At 36.4% G+C, this 25,997-nt stretch overlaps 2 long non-coding RNA genes across 7 annotated transcripts in view; one reads left to right on the plus strand and one right to left on the minus strand.

Annotated features, from left to right (window-relative positions):
• The window catches only part of LOC107314642, a 95,970-nt gene extending 92,430 nt beyond the window's left edge, over positions 1-3,540 (plus strand). For 4 of the 5 annotated variants that reach the window (XR_001555540.2, XR_001555542.2, XR_001555543.2 and 1 more), the window contains one exon: positions 2,853-3,537. This is a non-coding gene — a long non-coding RNA (uncharacterized LOC107314642). Of the gene's footprint in view, positions 1-2,852 lie in introns of all 5 variants that reach the window. The other variant, XR_001555544.2, reaches the window with a different exon arrangement.
• Positions 1-25,997, minus strand: part of LOC107314643 — a 51,383-nt gene that overhangs the window by 19,634 nt on the left and 5,752 nt on the right. For both annotated transcript variants that reach the window (XR_004307383.1, XR_004307384.1), the window contains 3 exons: positions 25,330-25,542; positions 15,850-20,551; positions 14,247-14,347 (listed from right to left, as the gene is read on the minus strand). This is a non-coding gene — a long non-coding RNA (uncharacterized LOC107314643). The remainder of the gene's footprint in view (positions 1-14,246; positions 14,348-15,849; positions 20,552-25,329; positions 25,543-25,997) is intronic.

Raw genomic sequence — 25,997 nt, forward strand, 5'->3', positions numbered from 1 at the left:
TTGTGAGTGCGTGGAATTATAGTCATCAGCTGTGTATGTATATTCGACACTATGTGTGTGAGTGCGTGGAAATCTGACACTATGTGTGTGAGTGCGTGGAAAATTCGACACGATGTGTGTGAGTGCGTGGAAATTAATTAGTCATCAGCTGTGTATGTATATTCGACCATAGCCTGTGTGAGTGCGTGGAAAATCCGGCACTATGTGTGTGAGTGCGTGGAAATTAAATTAGTCATCAGCTGTGTATGTATATTCGACACTATGTGTGTGAGTGCGTGGAAAATTCGACACTATGTGTGTGAGTGCGTGGAAATTAATTAGTCATCAGCTGTGTATGTATATTCGACACTATGTGTGTGAGTGCGTGAAATCCGACACTATGTGTGTGAGTGCGTGGAAAATCCGACACTATGTGTGTGAGTGCGTGGAAATTAATTAGTCATCAGCTGTGTATGTATATTCGACACTATGTGTGTGAGTGCGGGAAAATCTGACACTAGGTGTGTGAGTGTGTGGAATTAATTAGTCATTCAGCTGTGTATGCTATATTCGACACTATGTGTGTGCGGGCGTGAAGTTCGTACACTATGTGTGTGAGTCGCGTGTATTAATTAGTCACCAGCTGATGTATGTATATTCAACACTAAGTGTGTGAGTGCGTGGAAATTAATCAGACACTAAGTGTGTGAGTGCGTGGAAATTCAACACTGTATGTGTGTGACGTTGCGTGGAAATTAATTAAGTCATCAGCTGGTATGTATATTCGACACTATGTGTGTGAGTGCGTGACGGACACTATGTGTGTGAGTGCGTGATGGACACTATGTGTGTGAGTGCGTGAAATTAATTAGTCATCAGCTGTGTATGTATATCGACACTATGTGTGTGAATGCGTGGAAAATCTGACACTATGTGTGTGAGTGCGTGGAAATTAATTAGTCATCAGCTGTGTATGTATATTCGACACTATGTGTGTGAGTGCGTGGAAATTAATTAGTCATCAGCTGTGTATGTATATTCGACACTAGTGTGTTGATGCGTGGAAAATTAATTAGTCATCAGCTGTGTATGTATATTCGACACTATGTGTGTGAGTGCGTGGAAAATCCGACACTATGTGTGTGAGTGCGTGGAAAATCCGACACTATGTGGTGGTGCGTTGGAAATTAAATTAGTTCATCAGCTGTGTATGTATATTCGACACTATGTGTGTGAGTGCGTGAAAATCCGACACTATGTGTGTGAGTGCGTGGAAATTAATTAGTCATCAGCTGTGTATGTATATTCGACACTATGTGTGTGAGTGCGTGGAAAATCCGACACTATGTGTGTGAGTGCGTGAAAATTCATCACTATGTGTGTGAGTGCATGGAAAATATTAGTCATCAGCTGTGTATGTATATTCAAACACTATGTGTGTGTGTGTGTGAAATCTGACACTATGTGTGTGAGTGCGTGGAAAATCGGACACTATGTGTGTGAGTGCATGAAAAATGCACACAGTATGTGTGCTGAGTGTGTGGAAAAATCCAACACTATTGTGTGAGTGCGTGGAAAAGCCGACACTAATGGTGGTAGTGCGTGATGGACCGACACTATGTGTGTGAGTGCGGGAAATTAATTAAGACATCAGCTTGATGTATGTATATTCGACACTATGTGTGTGAGTGCGTGAAAGTTCGTCACTATGTGTGTGAGTGCGTGGAAAATCCGACACTGTGTGTGAGTGCGTGAAAATCCGACACTATGTGTGTTAGTGTGTGGAAAATCCAACACTATGTGTGTGAGTGCGTGGAAAATCTGACTCTATGAGTGTGCGTGCATGGAAAATCCGATACTATGTGTGAGAGTGCGTAGAAATGTGACACTATTTAAGACATTATATCTGATTATTTTGGCTTTGTTCATATTTTTATGAATATTCTACTAGACAAGACAAGGAATGGGAATATTCACCTATTTATTAAATTTCTTAATTTAACTTAAAATTATGTTTGATATGATAAATCTAGAATTGAAACCCTTCAGTCCACTTTTAGACTTACCTGTAATACTGCATTCAGCTGTGTCTTATTTACCTTAAATCTTGTTTCTCAGATTTTTTATTCAGTTGTGATGTTTTTCCCATTTTATTACTCAAAATGGCTCGAACATCAATTTGTACAGTCCAGATATTTGCCATGAGTAAACCACAGATTGTGAAATTACTTCCCGTATCATTTTTAATTGTGAAAGAAAAACACTACTTTGCAGAAAGAAGAGGGGTGGAAGCTTGTAAAGTACTGGCTATTGTCCATTCTACCCACTTTTAATTCATAACACATATTTTCCTAATTTCTAAACAATGTGGATGTGATATTACCTCACTGACTGCCATTTGAAATGTCTTCCATCACACCAAAGGTGAAAGTAGTCCCCTGTCTTTTCGCATTTTCTATTCCTACTCAAAGTGTCTTGGGAAGGCATTAAGTAGAGTGCTTTCCTACCGTATTCGAGCACTAACTATGGAAGGCCAAGAGAAAGGAAAAAACAGGCCTCTGGGAGTCGGCAGAGAATTCAGTGGGACAGGTAAAAGCACATAAGATTTTGCAAGAGTAAAGGCCATAGAGTATGAGAAACTTTTTTTTTTTTTTTTTTGGTTTTTGGTATTTTTTTATAAATAGTGTTTTAAATAGGAATTTCAGACAAGAAATTAAAATTTAAACAATGTAAGTGCCTCAGAGAACCAGGCTCTAAAGCAGTCCCTTAATGGGACTTTGACACAGCCTTTATTTTTTAATGTGAAGAAGGGAAAGGATTTGTCATTAAACTTTAAAAATAATCAAAATAAAAAATCCTTTTTGTTTTTGCAGGCTGGCGTTGTTACTAAGAACGATTGTGTTCACTTAGTGCGTGTGCATTGGTAAGGAGAACTTACTTACATTTCGAACTCTAATCCCTGTTACATGTAAGTTTGTCTTGGCTGTCCTAGGATCTCTATATTTTTTCAATCATGCTGAACTTCTGTCTGAATTATCATCTCCTCCTAACAATAACACCTTAACACAGCTTCTTTCCCAGCTTTCAGAATATGAAATAAGAAGCAGCATGCTCCTATGGAAGTGATTTAGAAGAATATCACTTGCTGTCTTTCTTTCCTATGATTTGCACTGTTAAATACAATAAACACATTAGCATTAATCCTAAACATTTTTAAGCTAGGCAGTTGCACAACTTAACACAAACCTAGAGAAGATATAAAATTATCATCTTCCTGTTCTGTTGTCCAAACATCAAAATTTTCTATTCTGCATTAATCATTCTTTAGTCTCTCCCTTTTTGGTAAGCAGGTCATTGTAAACAGCAGAGACACGTAGAATATAAACAGGAGACTGCAGTTACAGCTCTGAGGAAACATGCCAGCCTGTAGCAGGAACCCTTGGCACCAGAAGTGCTGAATATCACCAAATCTGTTAATACAGTAGAGTAGCTCTTAAATTGAGCCTTTTGGCCCTGTTACTACCTACAGCAATGTCAGCAGTGAAAGGTAAATGAAAGTAAGTACAAAACCAATGTTCCTTGATCTACACAAGGTTAAATACATGCTGATGAGCATCAGTATTTCCAACAACAAAATTATGCCTTTCTGCTCATCACTGGTGGACCTTGTTCTCATAATATTGCTACTTACTTTGGTAATGAAAGTCATTTTAAAGTTGAATCGGCAAGTGAATATACTGTGGTGTACACAGTGCATAGTTCCCATAAATTTAGCACACAGGAATTTATTTCAGCAGCTACAGCTTTCAGTAGTTCATCAGTTTTGTTTTGCATGAATGTAATTTACCTTTCAGCCACCAAAGGCTTACAGTACAGGTCTTGTATTGAAACAAAACTAGTACTGTACCAGCACTCACATCGTACTCCTGAAGAGAGGAAAAAAAACCTCATATTTATTCCAGAGTTTTCCAAGCAGTTAAACTCAAATTCAGATGTATATCTCTGTACATTTTTAAAGCAGCGTTAACACAAGACTAGTAAAATTACAGTTTCAATAATGCAGCTGTAATTATTTATATAATACAATGATGCATAGTCTCCTTTATTTCCTCTTAAGGAAAAGAAAAAAAAAAAAGAAAAAAGAAAAGAAAAGAAAAAAGAAGAGAAAGGAAGAGAAAGGAAGAGAAAGGAAGAGAAAGGAAGAGAAAGGAAGAGAAAGGAAGAGAAAGGAAGAGAAAGGAAGAGAAAGGAAGAGAACGGAAGAAAAGGAAGAAAAGGAAGAAAAGGAAGAAAAGGAAGAAAAGGAAGAAAAGGAAGAAAAGGATAAGAGAAAGGAAGAGAAAGGAAGAGAAAGGAAGGGAAAGGAAGAGAAAGAGAAGGAAAGAAGAGAAAGGAAGAGAGAAAGCGAAAGGAAAGGAAAGGAAAGAAAGGAAAGGAAAGGAAAGGAAAGGAAAGGAAGGAAAGGAAAGTAAAGGAAAGGAAAGGAATGGAAGGAAAAGAAAAGAAAAGAAAAGAAAAGAAAAGAAAAGAAAAGAAAAGAAAAGAAAAGAAAAGAAAAGAAAAGAAAAGAAAAGAAAAGAAAAAAAACCACTGGGAAAGGAAAGGCTCTTGAAATTCTATCATATTGCATAGTCATAGGTCTAAGAGAAAGAGAAATCCTGTGGTCTGAAGTGAAATAAATCACTGAGTTTCAGAGACAGTCTTATCCATTGGAAATAGCCACAAATGAAGGGAAAGACAGAAAGACATTTCAGTTCCTGAAAGCACAGAGATTTGTGTTGATGTTTGCCTTTATCAACTTTCAGGAAGAAGGGCCCATTTAATCACTGGAAATTTTACCTTACTTAGAGAATTTGGCCCAGTTTCTGCTATGCGTGTTAGCTTATTTTATAAAATATGGGCCAGGCTCATTTTCCTTGAAGTCACTAGGATTTTTGGCATTGATTTCAAGATGAACAGCCAGTGGGTCCAGAGTAGAGAGGATAAGGAAAAAGGCACAGTACCTCTTACAGTACAGATCAAATCAAATGCCGTGAGCTTCAGGGAGTGCATTTCCTGATGTACTCTTCATGCCTTAGATATTGCTTTTCACAATAACCAAATTCTTCTATAGTCAATTTTACAACTATGTCTGCTGTCAAGAATTCAGTAAATCAAATGACTTTTTATGGCATTTTACAAGAAAGAAAACTATTCAGGTAAACTGACAAGTCCAAATAGGAAAACGAGACTCCAACTAAAGCGTATGTTATAAATCACAGCCTACTACCCCTGCTGGAATTGACATATATCTCCAACCCAAAATGAATTCAAACCAGTTCACAGGGATTCTTAAACTTTTGCTAAAAAGGGAAGCCAAAACGATGACAGCTTTATTAGAGCATATAACTCAAAATAAGCACCAATGCATTTTAAAACATTTCAAGGGCATCTTTCAATATGAATCTAATTCCTTTTAAGATACTGCTCAACTTCCTAAATGATAGTATTTCTTTATAAAATGTAGTAAATACTTATATTTGCATTAGAATGAGATATTTTGTTAGCTGGGCTAACAGTTATCTCTTAAGTAAGTATTCTAGCAACACATGACAAGCTTCAACAGCTTTTTGTCTACTCAGGACTGCTATGAGCCCTGACACTCCAGTGTTTAGGATTGTCAGAGAGTCTACATAACTATGATACACTATGATACAAGACCTTTATGTAGAAGAAATACAGACAAATACACTGAATCTTAGAATGTACCAGGTCCCATTTATTTTAGGACTTTTGCCTCAGCAATCTTCTACAACTGAAAAGAGTGAATATATTTGAGATATTTCTTGAGAGATGTATAATCTACTTTAATTTAATGGTTCATGGGCACATACAGATAAAAATGTCTTTTCATCTCCTACTGTCAATCTCAAATATTTGGTAATGCACTAACAAGCATTTTTGTGGCTGCACAAGGATTGCCAAGTCAATGCTGTATGAACCCTTCTAGACATAATACTTACTGCATAACTATCTGCTTCAATCAATCAATTTGCTTCCATCACCATTCATGCTTTTCTCAGCTTGTTAAACAAATGTAATCATAATCATTGAATGGCTTGGGTAGGAAGGGACCCCAGGCATCATCAATTTCCAACTCCCCTGCCATAGGCAGGGCCACCAACCTCCAGATCTGGTACTAGACCAGGCTGCCCAGGGCCCCTTCCAACCTGGCACTGAGTACCTCCAAGGATGGAGCATCCACAGCCTCTCTTGGCAGCCCATTCTGGCATCTCACCATTCTCTCTGTAAAGATCTTCCCCCTGACATCCAAACCTTCCCTCCTTGAGCTTAAAACGATAGTACAGTTGTGTAGCAGATTAAAATGTTTAAGGCAAACAAGTTAAAGAATAAAATAATATGAAAGATACTTTATAGTTACAATGATATAACAAGTAAATAAGTGTCTTCCTTCATCACGGAAAGAAATGATTATCTGTTCCACCAAATACATACAGTAGATCACATTTTAAAATCTGCATTTATTGGTTCCTAATAATGAGGAGGAGTTTTCATTGTCAAAACTAAATAATTTTTAAGGAATTGAGTCTTAAGAGTATTACCAGAATGAAATGAAATACTTATTAGCCACAAAAGAGAGCAACTTACCTTGGTTATTCTGTCAAATGTCCCATAGATACCACAGACAGTTTTAACCCCGTAATGGGACAAAAGTCTTTTCAGAAAATGCAGTACTTGATATGATGCGAGAATTTCAGGTTAAATCAGAACAGGTTCACTGCGAGAGGGTATAGATCACTGCTTCCATCAAACAAGCTTTTTTGATAGTAGAGGTATTTCTCCTTTCCTGCCCTTTACCACTCTTTTCTTATCTTCATCTGCCTTTTGCTCTACCAATTATTTAATTCTAATTTATTTTCCAGAATCTTGAAGTGTACTGCAAGTACTATTTAAGCCTGATCTAGCATTATCTTTCAAGCGAACAACTTGTTAGGGACATACATAACTTCAGTTCTATATGAAACCTCACTTTGTAAAATAGGAGCAACATTATAACATTGCACATAGTGTTTCAAGTTTTTTTGCACATCTTGTTCCTTGATTTTATTTTTTATGCTTGAATGTTAGGAACAGCAGCCGAGAGAGTGCTGCATACTTACATTTGCTTTTCATACCCTTTAAACCTTCCTTGTCTTGTCCTTGTTATAACTAGTGCCACGTCAGCCTCCTAACTATCTTTACAACCAAGGTTTTTCATCAAGCAATATTGTTTGAAGAACTGAGGTCAGGCTGGCAGTTGCTGACCTCCTCGTTCACATAATAAATCCTGATTATTCTAGGGTTACAGTTCATGTGTATAATCTGATCATGAATACTCAGGTAAAGTGTATAACATCTAACACAATATTTTGCTAACTGTATCATAGTGAAATAAACCATAAGCTTAGATGGTGTGGAAAGAAAAAAGAAAAAGGCAGTAACAGGCAAGCAAAAGCAACACAAGGATGACAGCTGCAGAGCTATCAAAACACTTTCACTATTATGCCTTTAAAACAATTAAAAAGAATTATTATTTTTTCCAGAACAATTTCTTGTAGTAAAATACATTTTACAGGTTCCCCAAAACAAAAATCTTCAGATGAGATTATTACATTTCATGTTCAGTGAAAACATTCACTCTAGGTACAAAAACTGCATCCTGTAGTAGGAACCACCACCTACAATATTAACAGTTGATACAAAAAGGAGGAATTTGTATTCTCAGAAACAAACACTATGGAGAGAACAGCATGCTCCACTCTCTTGTTATTCCCCTGGACTACTGATATTAATGCTAGTTTTAAAACAAATTTCCCATCTCTCTTCATCTGCTGCAGAGGTCTCAACAGTATGCCATGAATCAGAGATACAGGCAAAGTGCTTCTGGACTTCAAGAGCCTTTTCCCACAATGGTATATTAATCTGGTAAAGATAAATTGCCTGTATAAACTATTCTGAATCTGTTCTAGTTTGAAGCACAGAACAATGTCTCATCAGTAGCCTAGAAGGATAAAAAAAGAAGACATCTTCCTGTTCTCACGTTTTTATTCTTGACAGCAAGCATTCTATGGCAGCAGAAGCCTCACGTGTGGTTAGAGCTGGTCAAGAAGGTCTCAACAAAACAGCTTTCTAATTAGAAAATTTTCATTTAAAAAAAAAAAAATCATTTGAAAAATCAGCGCTTTTTACTAAATACTGATCTGATTGGATACTTTTACAACTTTAAAGAAGAACATTTTAATGTGCAAATTTATGTTTTTTTCTAAAAGGTTCACATGTTATCCAACCTGTTCATCACAAATATTATCTGTTTAAGAATGCTGCAAAACACGTTTTCTTCACTTCTATGAAATTTTAGTATAACAGAAAAGTAAAAGCTTTAATTTTGGTAGAAATTGCTTTGTGTTCTATCTTGATATCCACATATTCCAGATAGTAAACATTAGCACTTTGCAGTGCAGTTATATGTAACCAAATAAAAAAGTGCAGGTGAATGCATCATTTCCTGGGTTTGTGTTTATCTTTGTAAATGGCTCATCTTCATCTGTACAGTCTTCTCTGATCAGCATAATCCTGTTTCTCTTTAAATTCAGAAGAAAAAAGAAAAAGTCTCCTTGAGGTCATCTCAGCTTTCTTTTTCATTTCTCCCCACTGTCAGTATAGTCTGAGATCTTACACATCAGTTCTGCTTAATTAAGGCACAAGAAGAGCATGTGCCAAGAAAGGGATGTGCTCCAAAAATAAAAATATATCTCTGAGAATACTTTCCAGGAAATCAGATTTTAAAATCCTGGCAGTTTTATACACATTGCAAAGAAGATGACCTTAATGATGAATTAGCATGTGTTCTAAATTTGGATCTACCACCTAGCTAGGAGAGCCTGTGGGTATCAGAACTAGAATCAAGGATGATCTTTATGTCAAACAGATGACCTAAAAACAAACATCTCCTATTGGGAACACCCGATACTCTAAACTATTGTTGCAAAAATCCAGCAAGTATTTGGAAAAGTCAAAAAAAATCCAATTCTGCCAAAAACTATTCAAAATGGTGGGTGTTATGGGTTACAACCAGAACTGTAGTCAGCAGTGCCACTGTTGGGGAATTAAAATAAAAAAGCATAATCAGAAAGTAACTTCACAACATGATTTTGCCAGAACTAGAATACAGTAGGTGGACAAAGACATCACATTTGGAATATAAAGTGGTCTATGTTGGCTCAGTGGAGAACAAAAGTGATCCAGAAAACAAAATAACTGAAAAAAAGACATAAGGACCTGGGATTATTTGGTCTACATAAAAGAAGAGCAAGAGGAAGCATGAAGGCAATATTAATATTTATGTATACCAGTCTCCACATAGATACAAAAGATAGCTTCACAGCAGAGAGGAATATTTTTTTTCCCTTGACCACTGTAGATATGACAAAAATGACAAGCTTCAATTGCATCAAGGGAGATTCAAATTGGGCATTAGGGACAACTATCTTCCACCAGCAAGTGTCGGCTAGAACCTGAATACAAAAGGAACTCACAAAATTCCAAGGCCTGCTGCAGTTTAGGTACAATCAATCCTACCTGACTCTATTTGCCAGCTAGCCCACAGTTAATGACATATTTCAAGGCCCCTCTGATGCTACTTTTAATGAGTATTAATGGCTGCAACCTCCCCAGTTTCATTCCACATCCACTAACAGCAGTGTAATTAGCAACAGAAAGCAAAGCAGTGGTGAGTGAGGCTCAGTATGATATTAGAAAGTTTGAAGTAAGCAGCGTGTTATTTCAGGCCTTGCATCCACTGCCCCACATTTAGCTGCAAGTACTCACCTAAAAATCCACATAGCTCATATCTGGAAACACGTGAGCTCTTCATTGGTTCTACCTGTGATGAACAACTTCCTGAGGATTAAGCTCTTGCTCTGCAGCTTTGCTTATGACTGTTTGGTCCAGTGGTAATTTCTGAGATCTCTTTGTGGCAGGGTTAGCTTTCAGGGGAATCTATTTGCTCTCCACATATATGAGTTTTGTGCATGTACGTGAAGAATCCTCATTCCAATTGCAATATATAATTTGCATGCTACTTTTTCAGTGAAGCCTCACATCTTTCTTTCAGAACTACAGCTTTGTAACTGAATGTTTGTCTGTTATTATTCTTCCTGGATTTAACAGACAAGAAAATAAATTTCAGATTTTAAAAGTGTAAGAGAACTTGAGCCCTCATTACATACTTGGAAAATGCTTTAAAACTAAACCTAAGGGTTGCTTCATTGTCTCCTCTGATATGTTTAAGAAAAATCAGAACTGCACCTTGAATACACTTTTTCACTAATAGAATTCAAATGTAATCTTGATCCTTTTTATTCAGATCCTGATTGTGTTAGTAGTGCTTAAACCAGGGCACGAAATGGTACCAATTTTGTCATCTATTTCATGAAATTATCCTGACCTCACCAATTAAAGACTACAATAATGTTTATTACTTACTGTTTTCATAGTTTGTGTGACACAACCAGTCACAGGATTGTACACTACTTCATACAAAACCAATTCTTAAAGGCCCTGTGCACTTATAAAGATTGCCTTAACGAATTTTTATTTCAGGATTATAAAAGATTACCTTGGCTTTTAAAACTTAAAGCCACCATACAAGGTTATTTATTTTCATTCCTACTTAAAATTAAATTATATTTGTGTATGCAAATGCACTATGTAGGAGGGTTTAAAAAACTGGCAAGTAAATCCTCTTGCACTCAGAGGTGGAAATTATTATCCATTTATATATAGTGATTAACAGTTAAAATGCACTCTCTGCTGTTCCCTGTGTCTCAGAAAGAACAGAAGCTTTTGTCTTCCTGAAATAAAAAGCCACATCTCTTTTTATAGTAAATGCCTTCAAAAGGGGGCACATCACTGTCATGGCAAAAAGCCAGAGAAATTTAAAATACACTCATCACATACTAAAGAGTTACATTTATGCCTTGCTGATGAGACATTAACGCAAATATGGGACAAAAAATTATGAAATTATACATATCAGGAAAGTATCAGCTCACATAGGGCACTGCAGATAGGGTACGTATATACTTTAAATATCACCTCAGAAAATCAGGGCGCTGAAAAAGAACACAGTAAGCCTGCCCAAGAGCAGTGATATGTCGTAGCGAGATGGCATGGCATCTCTTGTTTTACAAAGAAAGAATGTTTTCCAGTTGGCCAATATACAGAAGCAAACAAATAATAATAAAACTCCAAAAATGAAACAAAAAACGTAACCAGCTCATCTTGGATGCACTGAAACATCCACAAAGAAAACAAAGCACAAATGAACCATCAAACAACATTAGAATATATCCATTTGCCCTACTGATGAGGATCTCAAGGAAGAGAGGATGGGTTTGATTTCATTTGCTTTTTAAAGAAACCTTTTTTTCTTTTTTAATTAATTTAATCTTCACACTTTTCCTGGGGCCCCTGGGCTCCTGTCCAGGCCCAGATACTTCACAATTGACTTTGATTTTCTGAAGTAAGTGCTCTGTCGCTTTCAGAGAAGTTAGAGGTGGGGTCAGGAGTGAGGTGGCATGGTATGGCCTCACTCTGGCTCCTGCCTTCCTGACATTGTACACGCTAATGCAATGTGAAGTAGCACGTCTAAATAGCCTGTCAAACTTTTTTGATGTTAGCAAACCCACAGATGGGATTCATTTCCACACTGTTCAAAAAACGTAAACGATACAAGGACATTAAAGAGCATTAAACTACTTGATGACATTTTGGTCACATTAATGAAAAGTGACATTTATAAACTACTACAAAAAGATGGCGGGGGGAGAGAATGGAAAGAGAAAGGAGAGGAGAAGTGAGGAGGGGAAAAGGAATTAAAATCAATCAAAAAACTCCCAAAGGGACCTGGACAGTCTCTGGACATCATCAAATAAATTAAGGCCTTAAAATGAAATAAACCCCAGAATGAACTTTTCCTTACACGTGTGCCTGTGCTAATGCTTGGGTGAAAAGACCCACTGCATCCAAGGACCCCCTTACAGGGAAGTGTAACTGTGTGCTTAAGGCTACATTTTCATCTGTTCACTAATAGAGGATAGTACTATCCCATTTACAGCATCCCACTGATGCCAGAGATTAAAATGTTGCTGAATATAAGAAAGGGTGCCAAAATCCAGCCTCACCAGCTTAGTTTTTCACAGTTGAGGCCTTGTTTGGTATTCAGCGACATATATGAAAATATCTCTCACAGCATCATTTGACTCTAGTGAGCACATCAAGAAGGTTAGAGCTGGTAACAAGACAACATTTGGCTATAGAAAGTTCTGAGATCCCTCCTTGTCAGCTTTACAACCTGTTACACACTCAACTGAAGTTTGGGACCCATCTGGGTGTAAGGGTTAGGCAGTTGCTGGTTCATCAGCTAAAGCAGCAGAGGCTGTGGAGCTGGCTGTGCCAGGATGCCAGCCTTGCTGGGAAGGAGGGCAGACAGGAGACACGCAACTCTGACTACACCACTGCCACTAGCAGCCGCAGCGTATATTTTTTCCAGCATTCGTGGTTACATTAATTGTTAATGACAAAGGCAACCTTCACTCACTCTGTGTGGTTTCCTGCCCATATTTGGATCCTTTACAAGTTCCCCCCCACACACGTTTTTTTCTTCTTCCTCTCCTCCCCCTACCATTATCCCTTCCCTTTCTCTGGTAGGAAATGCAACCCGAGATGTGCGAAAAAACAGTGTGCATATTGTCATTTAATTGGCCCCTTGCTCAGGCGCATCGGGCCTCAGCGCGTGTGCTGTAGGGTGTCTGCTCCACAACAGGAAAGAATAAACCCAGACTCAAATCATAGGAAATTCATCAAATATGCTTCTTAGAGTTCTGTCTTTCAAGGTCTGTTTCCCTGCCATATGATCTCTATAAACCAAATTACTGCTGGCCTGAGTACAAGACTGGAGGCGCCTGGGGCTAACATATAATGAATGCCAAATGCATGTGACAATAGACTGATCATGGAGAAGAATTGAAAAATTTTTAAGTAGTTCTTCTATTTCATTTATAAAAAGCAAACTGACTACAGTTAATATATTTAAAAGGAGACAATCATTTCCCTGCAATTCCAGACCTGCATAACAGTCCTTTTATATTGAATCCATTAAACAGCTAGGACACAAGGTACATTGAAATAATGCTGAATGAAGTACAACATAGAAAATAAAATTAAAATATCTCATTTTAGGTAGGGACTAATATGTGCATTATTGAATTAGCCCAAATTTTCCTTTTAGGAGCCTTAGTGCATGAAGATTTTGCTCTTCGCTGGCTGTGCAAACAAGAGGGTAAACTTCTGCTGGAATGTGTCTGCCAGAACTGAGATTATGAGAAAGCAAGAAAGCTGCTTAATGGCTAGACTGATAAGATTAATGATTTTTATTAATTTGTGCAATAAACAGTGAAAGAGAAAATTTTACCCCATGTTTCCAATTACTTTGAATAACGTAACAAGTTCAAGTGTTGCTACTGCAGGATCACAGGAAGTGTGAAATCTCCAGAAAAAAAAATAAATATTACATTCGTTACTATAGACAGAGGGTAATTAATACTGCTTTTTAGGTTTTAGAAAATACTACACTCAGAACAGCAAGTCAACTAACAGACCGTCCATAACCTATAAATGTTTCCATATTCACAGACATCAGCAATCTTGGAGTTACAAAAAAGTAATAATACATACATATTAATGGATCAGTTTGTCCTTTGGGGAGTATATTTTTTAAAAGGGCTAAGGCAGCAATAATAGCTCCTCTAAAAACTCTAAATGCTATAATTGTTTTATATGAATTACAGTGCTTGTATTAATGAATGATTAATGTTTTGTATATGTAAGTATTTGATGGATACAGCCAAAGAAAAAAGAAATAGTCTGTCTTTTAAGTTGACACTTAAAAAAAATGTCACTGTTTGAAGGTTTGGATCTGGTTAAATACAAGATTACTTTAACCACATTTCAATGAGGAACATGAAATACGGCCCATGAGGTCATGAAATTCAGCAAAACATTCTTTTCCCATTTTTTCTTTTTTACTAGTTAAATAGAAACAAAAGCAAAATTGCCAGAATACCTCTTCAGTTGTATTTTAATCAAAGTGCTTAAAAGAAACTGCCTGAAGCTATTAAGTTATACTCCTGTTGCAGTCTGTTGAAAGAATCTAAAGCAGTACTGACCTGCACCACTCCTCAAACTCCTCTTGAAAGCCTTAGCTGTGTTGGACATGCCAGGAACACAACAGACACTAAGGTCTCATCCTGTATTGTGGAGAGCTGCACTGAGTGAGAAGGAAACAAGAAAAAATGGAAAGAGAAGAGCTTACAAAAACAGGACTGAATTTTGGAAATATCATCTCTCTTAGGTAGAAGAGAGCAGCGTTCTTTCTCCTACGTATTGGGTGTAACTACATTGCTGTTGAGAGGAAGTTCTGTTCTGTCATTGACATTATTCATTTAACTGATATGAAACCATCAGCAGTGACATACAGATCAATGTTGGAGCATCTATTCTGTCTCTGTTTGCCATGGTGCATGTAAGCAAAAAAAATGCTTCTTCAAGTAAAAACTTCAAGTAAAATACACTAAACTGTGTTGTCTCTATTTTCAAGTTAGAACCAAGTGTCAAATTATTTTAATTTTAATTTGTTATTTATTTGTATTGTAAAATTTTGATAATCAGGTCAGAAAAACAAGGACCAGCAAGATTTGCATAGAAGTGTTTGTCAAATACTTGTTTCTGATTTCATTATGCAAACTGCCATAAAAGACATATACACAAACAATTAGTCATTCTAGACTATAGTAACAGCCATCACATTAAACATTCTTCATATTTCCAACAGACATTTATATACAAACAGGAATACTGATAGGCTACTTTGATAAGCTACTTGCTAAACAATACAAAACAAGTCATAGACTTAATATAAAGTTTTGTTTTTAAAATCCAACAAGAATGCACACTACTGCTGATTAAATGTGGCACTCAAAATTCCTTCTGTGATCTTATAACACCTTTGTTTTGCTCTTGCATGCATTGCAGTCTACATGTATTCATTATTATCTTATATAAGTTAAAATTTGTACCATTATTATCATATTCACAAATTGCATTTACCTTTGTGTCAATAAATATCCTATTTCAACAACAGGACAAGTCAGAAGAACAGAATTTTTCACTCCTGGGCACTGCTTGAATCAATCCCGTACCACTATTTGCCCTCCATCCTATTATATGCCCTAAGTAGCCACACTCACTCCTTGTCTAGTATTTACCACCATTGAGGTCCAGGATATTAAAACTATTCTGGGCCAACAGGCTGAATCTCACAACAGTGTATGCTGTTGCATCGTGAATTTGGAACCTCAGAGATATTTAAAGCAGGTACTAAGACATTTTGTGTGGTAGATTGCTGCATCTGAGATACAAGATTACATAAAGCATTACTGGATCTAAGCAGAGTTTTGGACAAAAATTAAGCTGTACCAACAACAATACAGTAGAAATAATACAGTAGAAGCAACTTGGCTACTTCAGGCTTGGACTTTCTTTTCTAATTTTACATATGCCCTTGGCAAATTGAATTTATAATCAGCAACAGAAATAACCTAAATCATGGACATGACCTCAAATTAGCCTGTTTGTTTGTTTATTTTTCTACAAGAATGCATGTGCTTCACTGTACTTACATCCACAGTTTGGTCTCCATAAATGTTCATCAAACATCAATGAATGTCAATGGGAGCCTCTTTTTCCTCATGGAGAAATTCAATGACATACCTTTGCTTCACCTGCACTTCCATGTAGAACATCATTTTGTCAGACTGCTCCTCTGCTGCCATCTGTCACACAGCAACAACATGTAATGGAATACAGGCGGGAAGGTTCAACCTCTACTGCTTTACCACCACTATCTGCCTCTGATGTTCTGGGCCAAAATAATAAAATAGGAAGCATCACTTTTGGAACAGTCCTTGTATAAATCAAGAAAATATATGTATAAATGTTTAAACTTGATTCAGTTTCCTTACTTAGAACTTACAAATTTGTACAAGATTCTAAATCTAGGAATACAAAGAACTACTAGTATAGCAACCATTCAGAATTTCCTTTTCCTTATTCAGTGAACTGCTTCTGACATTATTTATAGAGTACTGTCCAAGCCTGGCACTGAAAACTCAATTATTGTTCCTCTCTGGGCTTTTGTTGATAAATATCATGAAATAACTCTGTAAAAGCATAGCTTGATGGATAACCAATAAAAACTCTATGGTGAGGGACAACAATCCTGTGCCATAACCAAAAATATATGCTTTTATCCTTCCTGCATTCCTTTAGAGAATGTACTCAAGACCTTAAAGTGTCACATCTGTAATACAAGGTAAGCAGGCTAAATATTAAAATGCATAAATTTTGTTGGACCAAAAGAATTTAAACTACTATCATTGTGTACAAGAATACACCTGAGACACCAACTATTTTAGACTGGTTGTTTTGTGAAAAATATTGAAGTGGTTATTTAGTATGGAACAGAATCAAAAATGGGCACTTCTGTAAGAGCATGGAAGCAGCACCTTGAAATTAGGCAACTGTTTTTAATAGGAAGGTTAAAAAACAACAACAACAAAAACCTAGGTACTTTAAAAAAGACTGCAGCAACTGAAGATCAATCCCTCAACAAAATGCCTTATTAATAGTTACCCAATCCTGGAAGGCTTCATGGAGCTTCTCATTGTTTTACATGAGATTCCTCAAAATACGGTTTATGACAACCTTTCCAATAGCTTGTAGAAGGAGTTGTAAAGTAGCAATAACACAAGGGCAGCAGACTCATTTCTACCACTATTCTTTTCCTGAAAATATACGTGTTATAGGAATAAAGTCTTGTAGTACTAGAACTTTAAGGCCCAAATGCTGGTTGGGATCCAACTGCAATATATAATGTCCCAAAACTCTGTGGAAAGAAAGTCCACTATAAATAAATTAATGTGGCAAGGCAAAGGAAACAAAAGATTGCAAGGAAGCCAAAAGCACAATGAACAAAGGAACATGACTAAGCTGTAAATCAGATGACTGTCAGTTCTGGAAACAAACTCTAGGTTTCCCAAATCCTTATCTGCTACTGCTGATGACATCTTCCAAATACTGGATTTTTGAGCAAAGCAAAGTGAAAGGTCCTTGAAAAGGGGCCATGGGATAAAGTAGGGATAATGTTCTGTCTGAACTCAATCAGCTTACACATTATTCCTCAGGATGAAATGTTATTTTCAAGTAAGAAAAGTTAATGAGATGCCTGACTTGTTCGTATACATAAGTAATCCTTTCACAAGAATCACAACCGTACCTATTTTTTCAATAGAAAAAAAGCAAATTTAGTGCCTGTTTGTAGAGAGCTTCAATAGTAATTTGTCATAATCTCAGCCCTGATCATATAATAATTATTTTTATCATTGCTGATATTAATCAAAATTTTTATATACACGCACACATACACAGTGACTCATTAAATTTCAGCTTTTAGCAAAGTTATTTGAATACTGCAAGAACAGCTATCACACATTAAGAGTTTAATTGCAACCATTAAGACCATTACCATTGTATAGACTTATTCTGGTAGTCTGTGTGCCATCGATGATTTAGAAAGAAAAATCAAAGATTGCCTACAGTTCTAGGAGTATGAAAATTAAAGAGTTACATGCATACAGAAATACTTAAGCAGAAACAAACCAAAAAAAAAAAAAAAAAAAAAAAGAGCTGAACATGTGGGCTTCTTGTTTACATGTGATTTTCAAAGACTGTTTTTCCTAAAAGCAATGCAGTACTGTCCCAATGCTCAGTCACTGTGTGCCAGTAGACACGTCTTGGCTGAGCCATGATCCAGAGTTTAGGCTGCTACTGAAAGAGGAAACAATGCACTCCTAAGGCAGTTATGATTTAATCTCCACACCCAACATTTTGCCTCTTTTTTTTTCTTCTTACCAGGGTGTTATCCTTCAACTTCTTGCTACACTTCCTGAGCATAAATAACAATAGATAGAAATGCAGTGTTGAAACTTCAAGACAAGTTCATGAAAATTAACTTTTAAAGGCAAAATAACACAGAAAAAAAAAAGAAAAAAGAAAAAAAAATCAAAAACCATTAGAAAGAAACTCAAACAAAGAGTGCAAATATTCAAAACAAGTCTTGGTCATCAGAGGAGCAGAAATGATAGCACACAGATTTGGCAGCTCAAATTATGATGTGCCTAAGAACTAGAAACAAGATTTCATTATGTGCTACTGAATGTCCAAGTGCTTATAAAGTACCTCAATGGAGGCCCTCTCACATTCTTACTATTTAATATTAGTTATAATATTATATTTCTCAGAAAGAAAAAAAAATAAATCTCTTTTTAATTTGATCCACTGCTTTTAGCATCCACTTTTATTTTCATCTTTTTTCCATCTTTTCATCAGTTATCTTTAAAAAGCACTCCAGAGGAATTGCTGCTCTTACTCATCACGTATTCTTCAAAGCATGTACTAAATACACTTGGTGAAAGCTTGTCAGACACCCTCACCCCTCCCACCCCCCACCTCCAGTTCCCTCCCTGTTGAACTCAGTGAGGGCGTTGTTACTGAATTCAGAAAATTCATTCCTTCTCATTAAAAGGTATTCAGACACCACAGGCTTCTGTTTGCCAAGATCTAGTTTCCATTTTATCCAAACTATCAGAGCTCAGAGAACAGGCAAGATCAACTCCCCAGTGAATTCTAAGACAAATTTGTCTACTTTTCAATCAACTACAGAATCATCCTTGCTAAACTATCTGGAATTCTTTAAAATCTAAAGAAGAAATACTTTAAGCAGTAAGCTAAGATAGTGGGATAAATTCAATTTCTAGTGACCTCAACATAACTTTGAAGGGCCTATGTTTATACTAACAAAAAGTAAGTTATTTGGCTTTACTCTCCTCTTTGTGACAGAGAGAATTATGCCAACTGAAAAATCTGCAAAGTACAGTTTGCTAGACTCATCTAATTGCTTACCCTAGTAAATACTGCTTTTCTAGAAAACATTGTTCAAGTACATAAGTTTTTAAGAAGTATACACATCCACATCTATAGACACAGACCATATTCAACTGTTTTGCAAGTGTAATTTTCCAGTATTTTGAAGAAAGTAATTGTGAAATTGTCACTTTTTCCTCATTTTGATTTTGAGAATCATAGCCATAAAGATTATTCGTCAAAGCCTGTTAAGTCACTAAGACAAACTAGCTGTCTTATACAGAGAGTGAATCAGTTAATGATTTCATAGACATTTCACTTCCAGAAGTGTCATATATGCAAGTGGGTGAGGCCACACACACGGTCCAGTGTCGTGGTCTGGTTGCTCTGTTGGAAAAAGCAGTATAAAGTCAGCTTTTTGGCTTATGCCAGTACATCCAGATGATTTCAATTTGTTAGGATTCCACTAGAGTGGTCAGCATTACTCTAACAAAGCTGTGCCAACAGACAGCTCTGGAGCCTTAAGAATTTCAGTACACGCTGGGACCAGGCAGAGGTATGGAGCTCTCTGCTTTACAATCCATTGCCCATATGGATTCTTAAATTTAGGTCATTAGGTAGCTCCTAAATGTGCAGGTGTTTATTATGTAGCTTACACAGAACAAACAGTAATCTCGAGTTTCTACCACTTGAGTAAGGAGAGATTATGACAATAGCTGTAACTTAAAGAATCCTACCTTTAAGCCATTTAAGTACAGTTTAAACTCCTGAAACTTACAGCTACACATTACAGTGAACTTGTCCATAGCAGTCAAGTCAGTAAGTGCCAAAAAATTAACACTATAGATGTTATGCTTATTTCTAAGTAGTTTATTTTGTATATGCGGGATAGCATGCCCCAGAGGTTATTCTCTTTTTCAGCTTGTATTTGGCAACCCTGCTTACAATCATGAAAAGTCTTTGGGATCATACAAGATTATCTGTTGAGCACAAAAAGGCTTGAGCATTCCTAAGGTGCTCCTTGAATCTTTTGATGGAGTTTTACTACTCAGTAAAAGAGAGGAAACAGCCTTGGAACTTCTGATGTTCCTGGTGTTCAGCAAGTTAACCATGAGTCCAACCTCATACTGGCAAGAATTTTGTGTTCTCAGAGTTTCCATCTACTGGTTTCTATTTCATTAGAGAGATGCTGTGTGGAGAACAAATGGGTTCTCTTTTTAAACATTCTGACTATTGCAGAGGTTGTTAAATCATCAGAGGAACTCTTTTAAAAGTATTTGGGACGAAGACCACAGTGTATGATATATAAAAAAACATTTCTTAGCTAAGTACTGCATGTACTCGGAAAAGCAAATAACTTTGCTTATGCCACCGATCAACTCATTACCTGCAACAAAATTTCCAGTTTTGGAATCAGCCCACAAGAAGCAGTTTACTATTCAAAACTTACAGCAAATGCTTTTCCTTTTACTTTCTCATCTTGACCTTCTACCTGAAAAAAAAAAATAAAATAAAAAAAAAATACAACCATGTAAAAGATGTCTTATAGAAAGAGATGTTTCTACAACAAAGCCTCATATACACAGTGAGTGCCTGGACTGAGACAAAGAGCATTTCATGGCATTTCATTTCCAACAGTCAGGAAATAAACTCATCAATTAACAGTGACCAAACTAGTAGGCATACACATGCTTTCCCGATTTTTACTAAATTATGGATTTCCTGAGCCAGCTACAAAACTGAGGTTTACAGAAGTGCTAAAGGCTTGGAACATTTTACAGACATAACACTGAATTGATATTCCACTCAAGTTAATAGATGTCTGACACACAACGTAAGTGGATTTTACTTCCCAGTAACAACTTGATCTACTTAACAATAAGAAGGCAAGATTATGCCAGTGTTTTTGCAAGCCCATTTTGGAAGGTACAGACAGTAAGTAACTAAGGTTACTGTGAAGAACTGACTGTCATAAGCAGCAGCAGCAGAAAGGGCTAAGCATAACTAAAAGTCCAAATATCATAACAGTCAAAGCTATTACATTAGTTGAGGTTTATGGACTCTATTTCTGTGGAATCTTCTCAGAATTGACTGAGGAAGTCACTGATTTCAGGATCTGAAATTCTGCCACTAGTGGGAGGTACACATGGTACACATGGGTACATGTACAAAAAAAAACAAACTTACAAATTTCTGTACAAACTCGCATCTTAAACAACTATGAGAAAATCAAAGGCTACAAACTCAAAATATTCTTTCCAGCACTGAAAGAACCCATATAGCTGACAGACACTGTGTACAGCTCCAGTAGATCAAAAAAGAAGGAAAAAAAAAAACCCATGTTGTCCATCACATATACATGGAAACTAACAGATAAACAGATTGAGTCATTCAAACATACAGCAAGTTCTTCTCAGAGTTGAGAATGTAACATTCAGCACTTAACAACTGCAAAAAGCGACTACTCTAAGTGTTAGAACCCTAAATGATTCACAAAAGGTCATGAGTGCCTCTGTGTTCACCAGAAAGGCAAAGGTGCTCATATTTTCTGAAGCAATTCAAAATTACTTATCTATGTTTACCGTGTCAAAAACATTCAGTAAATATACATATACATACATATGTATATACATATATATCAGTTATTTTCAAACAAATAGACAAACTCAGCCTCTGTTTCATCAGCAAAGATTTTAATGCACAGGAACTAAAGAGAAGTCAGCGGCATAGGAAAACATGCTGCAAGAAAGAACATTTTGGAAAAAACTAAAATATCCCTACATCCTTTCCACCTTCTTATGCCTATTTAAACAAGCAGCAACATAGCAAATTAAAACTCTTAAAACATAAGTCTGAACAATGTAATTTCTATACTTAGCATCCAAGTAATCTCAGACAAAGATTTAGTCTTTCAAATATTTGCTGCCAGTGTACTACACATGTTACTATCAGGACTAACAACTAGTCACAGCAGGCATTTTTGTATCTCAGCTTCCAAATATGAGAAGTGAATGAGATATCTCAGCACACATTAAGAAAAGTACAATGCCTAACTAGTGAGGCTTAGTTTAAGAAATGACCTAATTACTAACACAGGCCATTCTCCCACCTCACAGACACAGGACTATGTGAAAGAACTGAACCTCAGCTAATAATACTTCAGCCAAGCATTTTTTATCATCTTTTCAGCAGACAGCCATCACAACGGTGGATTTCTCCACAGATTTGGTCACTTGCAACAGAAGAACAGTCCAACAATGCCACTATTCATACTAACAGAATGAAGCTAGTTTTGGTTCTCATTCCGCATCTTTCTATTTAAAGGACAAAGGAACATATCTTTTAAAGTGTCTAGTCTTTATCTAACAGAATTCCTGGTCTTTAAAGAGAATGTGAAAGTGCTAATCCAGAGCGATTTTAAGGCTCTATACTGCAGCGCCCAGTAAACAACCTTCTACTTCTGAACAAAACAAAAAGAGAGGTTGCCTTCTTTTGCCTTTCACTGGATGCGGCCACAAATGCTGTTACCAAGATGTGAAGTGAGAACATATCAGGTAGAAGAATCTGAAAATGCCATGCCCAAGATGAAAAGTGCACGAGACTTTGAAACCATTACAGACAGAAACATCTATCACTGAGATTCAAAATCATAAAAAAAAAAAAAAACAAAACAAAAAAACCAGCCACAACAATTAAGACAATTAATCTGTGATTTACATCCAATAAAAGCAGATGTAATAACAGGATAAGAAAGTAATGAAAGTACAGAGGAGCAACTGAATTCAAGCAGACCTTAAAAAGATAATCAGATACTTAAAATCACATCATTTTCTAAAAATTATAGAACTGACCACTGAGTAGCAGCACACATTAACCTTCTTTTCAAAGACGGCTGTTTTGCATTGCTGTCGTCCTTTTTTTCTCCCAAAATCCAACTACACAGACTTTATTATCAATACTACATATTTGAAGCTGATTGAAAATTTTCTGTGCGATTTCTTGCCGGATACAAATTATACGAGTTGAATAAGGATTAGCTGGATAACTCACAAGCCCCCTGGGGAAAATATGTTGTACAGACTGCTCCTCATAAGTGGGGATTAATATCAAATCCCACAGGAAGTCATGCACTGCAGTGTTTGTTTTCATTTCATTTTATATTTACTGGCAGTTTATACTGTTCTTTTGGCTTGTGTTAAACACTGCAGGATGACAGAATTTTTCAGCATATGTAACATTATGTCTCACGTTTTGGCCATCTGATAATATTTATTTGATACAATTAATGTCCACTGTGCCTTACAAAATTGCAGATAGCATAAACTCAATTTTACCACATGGAATGTCTCCCCTTATAGAATTTTTATGCTTAAAACATCTTTAGACTTAAGACTCTACTGACACAGCAGCTGCTGCCACTACTCAACATTAATCTCACTGTTGATGTTCTCACTCTCAAGTGGTCTCATTCACTTTTCACTCCCGTCAAACCTAGATACTTTCCGTGGATCTGTACATTCCCTATCACTGTACTTTACACTGCTCCTGGTCAACTTTAACTGCACATTCCATATCTTCACTCACATTTTCAGATCTCATTTCTTTCCTATCCTATCAACAGCCTGTTCTTCAATATCAGAAAACAACTTCTCACTGAAAGACCACAAAACAGCATCCGCTATGTCTCAGCACTGACACTACACATTTTCCTCTTTAAAGGCTTCAGAATTGAAAAATTACTTGAGCAGCTGAATCTGATATTCTACCATCACCTAATTTTCGACAATTTGTGTAGGAAAAAAAAAAAAAAAAACACACAAAAATCCAACAGCAAGTAACTTTTATTAACAGATTCCTCAGACCTCTTCCTTCAAAACATTACTGGATGTGAGCTGCAGCATCATTATCTAACAGCAAAGTCAGCCCTGCTTTAAGAGGCAAGGAAAAGAGAACATGGACTATGTTATCTCAAGAAGTCCCTTCCAACTGAAATTTTCTGTGATTCTTTAACTTCAGCTGCCTAATACCTTAAATGGTATCTCTGATCATGAATTTGTGACTGTGGCCCAGAGCAATCATTTATTAAGTAAATTCAGATAAGAAAAGCATGGCATAAGAACAGAGCTATGAACCAGAATGCTTATCATTGAGGTAAAATGAAAAGTCAACTATTGGACTGTAGACTTTCGCATAAAAGGGGAAGAAAAGAGAATAAGTCAGCATGCACTGAGTATTTTTTTGTTAATTCATTTGATGCAGAGGCTTTCTAAAAGGTGACAAGAGGGACTATTGATAAAGAAGGGTTCATCCACTACTGAGTACCACAGAGAGCATGAGTGGGTAGTATTAACTGCTTTACATACCAATAAACGCCACTGTTAGACAAATCTCCCTTCAGACTACTGGGAGCTCAGTATTTTTGTATGTCTCAGATTTACCAGTTTATCCTTATGAAATTCTCATACACATCAATTTGCCTGAGCAGTGCAATGTTTTAACATCATATACAACACTTGTGTTTGTGTGCGCATTGATTGACTGAATTCTTTTAGGTTTAACCTTGTCACTTTCTCAAATTCTCTGAATTGAATAAATTTTCTTTCTCAGTAAACCTTACTGACCTGCAATACTGAAAGGCTACACTGTGTATCTGTTACTGAACATTTTTTACAGGTTACATCTTTAGTCTCTCAAAAAAAGACCACAGAGCGATGACATTAACTGAAATATAATGTGACTGATGACTGATTTTGTGACTTCACACAGAAAACGTCCTTGTCCCAAATCAGAATTCTAACTTTCCAACCAGTGTTACAACAACAGCAAAAAGCCTTGCGTAGACAGATAAGATCTGCATCATCAGCTTAGGCGAGTGAGATAGGAGGCAGTGACAGATCTTAGCATATGCAAACATGCTCTTAAGGTTTGTACTGCAGTCATCAGCATAGCACACTGCACAGAATTAGAAAACAAGATAAACTGAAAAAAAAAACAAAAACAGTTTTGTTAAGATAACATGTAAGCCATGTGAAATGTTTTCTTCATTTCACAACTTCTTGAAAACCCTGGTAAAATTACTGTAATGGATTTCATTATAAACAAGAAGAGAACTATATGATCACCAGAGTTGGTCATATATAGTCTACCTTCCAGCATGGCAAACTGAATGGACTGAATATGCCACTCAATGCTTCAGATGATACTGATTAACTTGATTTAAGAGGATAAGGGAAGGAGGCAGGAAAGAAGCAAAGGGAATGCTGCACTTACCTGAGCAATGGTTTGCATCTAAAATACTAAATGCTTCCTAGGATCAATTAATATTAGCATTACCCACATCTTAATCTTGGCCAGAAGCTTTGTTGTTGTTGTTTTGTTCTGTTTTGTTTTAAACAGCTGGATTCTCCAGGAGCAATTTTAATGGCAACTGGACAAAGGGTCAAGAAAATCCATCCATCCATTGTCAAAATACATGTTTTGATCCTACAAAGACAGTTAACAATATTCAAGCTTTGAAATTCTTTATGAAGTAATCAGCATTAATTTGTTCTGTTCAGATTTTAATTATATACCATTTGCCTTCCTAAGAGGACACTACCACAAGTATAGCTGTCAGATGGAAATTAATTTGCTAGTAGATGACCACATACTTCATGAATTATACATGAAACTTTGTCTCTCAGTGACTGTTGCTAAACGACTCTTTCATCACTCTTATGTTTAAACAAACCACAATAGTTTTTAAATCAGTCTGATCAGTAGTAAGGAGATTAGGATAAAATGCTAGGAATCATTTCTAAAATGGCATTTGAGGCACATTCCGTATTGATATGTTTAGCTGCAATTTGGGTCGTGTTCCTCCGCTCTTAGTTGTTAAAAGAATGATGGGCAGGCCACCGCATTCACTTTCAAATACAACATTGATGGCTGGATTTACA

This window comes from Coturnix japonica, chromosome 5 (genome assembly GCF_001577835.2).
Source record: "Coturnix japonica isolate 7356 chromosome 5, Coturnix japonica 2.1, whole genome shotgun sequence".
Classification (NCBI taxonomy): Eukaryota; Metazoa; Chordata; class Aves; order Galliformes; family Phasianidae; genus Coturnix; species Coturnix japonica.